Genomic DNA, 5,686 nt, shown 5'->3' on the forward strand with positions numbered 1-5,686 from the left:
TATCTCATCTAAATGATTGCACTAAATTTCTAAACACTGCTTTTTCTCTCCAAACTCTTCCTAAAACACTATTTGGTTCACACTATAATCTTACCTAAAAGTCCTTAATGAATGTCTAATTTTTAAAGCAGAGGTGTCTACACTACTATATATGAAATAGATAATTAATGAGGACCTACTGTATAGCACAGGGAACTCTTCTCAATACTCTGTAATGACCTATATGAAAATAGAATCTAAAAAAGAGTATATATGTATATGCATATATGTATATGTATAACTGAGTCACTTTGCTGTACACCTGAAACTAACACAACATTGTAAATTAACTATATTCCAGCAAAAATTAAAACAAAACAAAACAAAATATAAAGCAGAGGTGTCTAAAATTGGGCGGTTACTTCTTACTAAAGTATAAACTCTTTCGGGAAGGGCAAGGACTTTTGTGTATTCACATTAACCTTCCCTGAAGCACAATGCATGCACCAGGGGCTCAGTGAACATTTCTTCCAAAAAAATGATTAAAATGATGATCTTATCTGAAAGTTTGCAACAGAATATGAGGAGTTGTTTTCAGTATGCTAAATTCTTCAAGGATACTTTTAATTTCAGTTCTGACCTTTATATGGTCTTTCTTAACTCACTTAAAAATATTTGGTAGCATTTCGCTTGTCTGCTTTAGGTGTGGGAGCAATAACTGTTGGTTTCATCCCTCAGTATGTTTTTCTGTTCCTTGAAGAGATAAAAGTCTTGAATGAATTATGTACTGACTTTACAGTCATCAGCCACATTCACTGGAGGGCAGTGTTGTCACTAATCAGGCTCTAAATTCATTTCATTTTGCATTGCATTTGTTAGAGTTATCTGTTTATGAGTTAAAAGGAATATGGGAGTCTTTTTTTTTTTTAAGACTGGAATATATATCAGATGTGCACTACTGCACTTACCCTAATACAGTGGTTCTCAAACTTATATATGTATATGAACCACCCTAGACCTGGGCTGTCCAATACAACAGCCACTAGCCATGTGGCAATGAAGCACTTGAAATGTGGGCAGTCAAATTGAGATGTGCTGTGAGTGTAAAATATACAGTGGATTTTAAGGAGTGAGTACATAACTTATGCTGATCATATATTGAAATGAAAATATTTTGGCTCTGTTGGGTTAAATAAAATGTACTGGAATTAATTTCATCTGATGCTATTTACTATTTTAAATTAAAAGTGGCTACTAGCATATTCAAAATTACATATATGACTCACATTTGTGCTTTATGTTATATTCCTTTTAGCACTGTCCCAGATGCTTGTTTAAAATGCTTCCTGGGTCCCACTTTTGGATATTCTGCTTTAGTAGCTCCAGGTTAGGAACCAGAAATCTGATACTTTTTATCTCTCCAAGTAATTCAATTGATAAGTCAGAGTTTTATACTGCTTTTGACCAGATGATTTTAAGGGTCTTCAGCACAGCAAACAGTGATTCAAAGAGAACAAAGGGAGTAACAGTTTTCGGTTTCAATTGTGTGACAATGGCCATCCCATAACAGTCATACATGTTTCTCAATTAGCAAAACACACTTCAAAATATAATCACAACACAACCATTTTATGGGAGTGGAAGGAAGCTGGGAACAATTAAGTAATATCTATCACAATCTAAGTGCACATAACCGTTGCCTCACTTCTAGAAATCGATCTTGCCGATCTTCTCACAAGCTCACTATGATATACTTGTAATTCACTTCGGCACTATTTGAAATAGTGAAAAGCTGGAAAGTTAAGAAATTATGACACATCCAACTGAATACTATGCAGGCTATAAACAAGAAGGTCATCTATATGTACTGATACAGAAAGATGTCTATGATACTTACCGGGGGCAAAGCAAGTTGCAGAAAAGGACACATCCTATTTGCATGTGAAAAAATACGTACATATATGTGCATAGAAAGTTTCAAAAACTATTAATATTGGTTACTGTTAATAGCAGGGAGAAGATTCCCAGCGATATGAAAAGGAACTTTTACTTTGCTTTTTATATCCTTTTGTACTGTTTTAGTTTTTTTAATATGAGGAATATGCAAATTTACATTGTACATTACAAAATGGTTATTTTCAAATATACATAACGCCCAGCCAAGTAAATACTTCACCGCTTAGATTCCTGTTATAGAAATTTGCTTTTCACCATTATCTTTTAATCTGGAGTTCGGTCTTCATTTTAATTTTCTAAAAAGCCACCGCATATATTCATTCATTCGTTTATTCAACCAGTAGTTACTGACCACCTGCGTTATGCCAGGCACTGTTCTAAGGCGGAAAAATAAAGAGCGGCGGAGGACAATAAACAAACGCACACGTACATAATAACTAGTTGTTAAGTGCTATGAAGACCTCAAATTTCAAATGCCGAAATGTTCTAATGTCACGTGCTCCCGTGTGTGCATATACGTACGTATATTTACCCGTACTTACTAATTAATGCAATCATAGCTACTGAATTGAAGTGTCGTTTGGATAAAGCATTCTGGGAAATTTCTCAAATTAATCTTTCTCCTGCATGCATTATAATGAATTTAGTACAAAAAAATGTAAATAGCAAAGCCTTTTTTTTTTTTTTGGTTGTGTGAATTTAGGAAAATTATTTAGCTACTTCAAGCCTCAGTGTTCTCCTCTACCAAGCGGAGGATTTACCTCTCGGGTCTCCCGTCTCGGGGTGAATTCTCTGGGCGTTATCAGCGTTAACAGCAGCGCCCTGCGCCCGGCGGCGTGTGGGTGGGGCGGGTCCCGCTGAGCGCAGCTGGGCCGCGTGCCGCGCGGCGGGCCGGCTCTCCCGAGACGCGCGGCGTTCTCGCTGTGGACCGGAGGAGAAACACGGTGCTTTCACAGACTTTTTTCACCCGAGCATTTCTGCCCGCCAATTTCTCTTTCCGGGCGTGCAGCGGTCGCCCGGCGTCAACTCCCGCAGGCGCCAGCCAACCAGCCAGCCCGACTTCTCGAGCAGGTCACCCGGTGAGGCCGCCCTACACGCAAGTCCACTGCTACACTCAAGTCCACTGCCGGCCCCGAGCCGCCCCAGCCGTCGCGAGCAGACTTGGCTCAGTGTAGGTGGTAGCCTCGCCTGCAAAGGCGGCTGTTCGTTTAAATTCTGGCGCCACTCCCGCGCCACGTAGAGCCAGACTCGGAAGCGACGGACCGCGGCGAGCCAGCGGGCGCGCGCCCGGGGCTGGGCGTGCGCGCCGCGGAGGGACGGCGCGCGCACCACGCCCCGGAACGAGCCCCCGAAAGAAAAGAGCCTCCTGGCGCGCTCTCGCGCCCCGTCAGGAGCCGGTCACGCCCCCTTACTCTACAGCGTCCAATAGATGCGAGAGGGCGGGGCGGCCTCTTTCCGGCTCGGAAGAGAGTATATAGGGAACTGCTGGCGACAGCGCTCGGTCTTTTACGTCAGGACTTGGGATGTACTGTGTGGTTCTAGGTAAGCGGGCTTTGCGGGCTGGTTGTCCGAGCGAACCCGGGCGGCGCAGCTTAGGTTGGGGGCTGCAGAAAGGTGAAACGATTTCAGAAATTGGAGCTTAGAGTGCGGTGATGAAAACTTGGACGTGGGGAACGCGCTGCCGGGCCGCCACGTGTCCCGAGTCGTGGTGGCGGCCGGCTTCGAGCGGAGGCGGCCGCTGGTGGCCGCGGCGCTGCGCGCGGCCTGGTTGTTACTCCCGGGCAGCCCCTGACTGAGCCTGGGAGGCGGCCGGCAGAAGACAACATTCCTGGGATTTGGGGGCGGGGGGTTACCCTTAACGGTAAGAGCGAGAGTCCTGTGATAGGGTGTCTTTCTCCCATGGCCAGATCAACAGTTATTTCAAAACGGGCAGCCCCGGACTCGGCGTGAGACTGAGTTGTATTGTGCCGAGGTGGCGCTGTGTGCAAATAGGATTATTGAAGGGGAGGAGTTTAGTGCTGAAAACCTTGAACTATGACACTCTGTGAGAATGCTTAATTTTAAATAGATGCCCCGCAAGAACAATGGCTTTCGGTGTAACGGAGCTGTTATGTGGAGAGGCAGAGGTAAGGGTTGTTGAGGGCTTATTTTTAAACCGAAGGAGTAAACCTGTTGATTTACAGAAACGATGATGGAGCATCATTTGAAATTAAACTTCTTTTTTTTAGATGCAAAGGAAAGTTCCAAAACGTATGGGAGGTTTGCTGGAAAATGACTTGGTTAAAACTTGACAATCTTACCAGGTGTGTATTGGACTCGTATTAATACTTTGAGTCTGCATGTGTTTAGTCCACATGTAGAGTAAATGAGAAATTTTTTTGTCCTCGAAGGAGCATCCTGCAGGTCGATGAATACTAATGAAGCTATGACCATCACCGATTGATGATGAACAGCTTCATTTGAAAGTAAGTTATGTGGCTTACAGCATCTACTATAGCATTCCGTAGTACTTGCCTTTTAACGTTGCTCTGGTTTATGGTAATTGTCAGTGTGATCGAGCTTAATGGAGTTTGGTCTGATCAATGAGGAAAGCTATCCCTAAACGGATTACCTGAAGAACAGTATGTACGGATTCGGCTTCTGAGATAAGACCAATATGCAGATATGAGATAACAAATTTTTGTTGCCTGGATTTTATAACTGAGTTCTCTGTTAGCTTATGCCTCTTATGGGGGAAAAACTGTTGCTTCACACTAGTGTTTTTCTTCTCTGCCAACAGTGACAGGGGTCGCTGTCCGCCTATTGAAAGAGGCCAGTTTGCCATGAAGTTCCTAAGGTGTAAACATGTCTGTGAGTAGAGATATTTTGCTTAACAATCAATCTTGTGTCCTTGGTCTTATCTATGATGATCCTATCCCGAACCTGAATTTCTGTTGAAAAAAACTTATATACGGATCTGGCTTCTGAGATAGACCATTATAAGGACGACAGTATTTTTGAAAATTCCTTTAAATTAGTTCTTGAGATGTTGATAGTCTTGTAAATCTCAAATGTTCTTCCTTTTCTAGGGCTAGTGCCACGAGATTTACTTGTCTGTTGTATGAAAAACTGGTGATCAGGAAAAGCTCTTCATTTTATGGACACGGAAAGAAAACAAAACTCAAGACAGATTATTTAATTTTGAAATTGCATTTGTAAATAGATTTCTGAGCCAACATCAAATCTAGATTAATGCATCCATAAGATTCAAGCCATTTCTGTTTAATCTTGTCACTGCCCTAGAGTCATAACCTGTTAGCCAGTATATTATTGATACTTTCTAGCTCTGAAACTGTTTTTAATGGAAAATTCTTTTTCAGTTGTCCAGCCTTGTAATTAAATAATTCTGCGTGAATGTTTAGCCTTTGGTCACCTGTCTGAATTTAAAATGCGTAATTGTAAATACAGCCAAGTGAGAGCTTATACTATTGTAGGAAAATCCTTAGAAGGGAGAGATGACTGGGTTTGGCGATCACAAGGGGATATGGAAAACCTTGGCTTTGTGCAGGGTACTAAGTATTACAGAATTACTGAAGGTGAGGGCAGAGGAGAGAGACAGGACCTATGACTGGGGTGAGGGGAGGGAAAGCCAGGCATCAAAACTATCCAGTATACTAGCTGAATTGTGGAATATTTAGTCCTAGTAATAGTAATATGAAGGGGTATTTATGCTAAAAATGGGGAGGAGTAATGCTGAAAATTAAGGAAGAGA

At 42.2% G+C, this 5,686-nt stretch overlaps 1 long non-coding RNA gene and 2 other non-coding genes across 5 annotated transcripts; all 3 read left to right on the forward strand.

The window, feature by feature from the left end:
• The first annotated feature begins 3,427 nt into the window (after window positions 1-3,427).
• Window positions 3,428-5,335, forward strand: LOC116763739. 3 transcript variants are annotated; one of them, XR_004352607.1, is made up of 6 exons: window positions 3,438-3,477; window positions 4,004-4,061; window positions 4,164-4,238; window positions 4,326-4,400; window positions 4,715-4,785; window positions 5,004-5,335. It is a non-coding gene; the product is annotated as an uncharacterized LOC116763739 (long non-coding RNA). The 3 variants fall into 3 exon arrangements; XR_004352608.1 differs by lacking the exon at window positions 4,004-4,061 and having other exon boundaries at window positions 3,428-3,477; XR_004352606.1 differs by having other exon boundaries at window positions 3,434-4,061.
• LOC116763845 lies at window positions 4,513-4,582 on the forward strand. Its single transcript, XR_004352656.1, has one exon. It is a non-coding gene; the product is annotated as a small nucleolar RNA SNORD50 (small nucleolar RNA).
• On the forward strand, window positions 4,833-4,905 carry LOC116763844. Its single transcript, XR_004352655.1, has one exon. It is a non-coding gene; the product is annotated as a small nucleolar RNA SNORD50 (small nucleolar RNA).
• Window positions 5,336-5,686: the final 351 nt, after the last annotated feature.

Source organism: Phocoena sinus, chromosome 12, assembly GCF_008692025.1.
Source record: "Phocoena sinus isolate mPhoSin1 chromosome 12, mPhoSin1.pri, whole genome shotgun sequence".
Classification (NCBI taxonomy): domain Eukaryota; kingdom Metazoa; phylum Chordata; class Mammalia; order Artiodactyla; family Phocoenidae; genus Phocoena; species Phocoena sinus.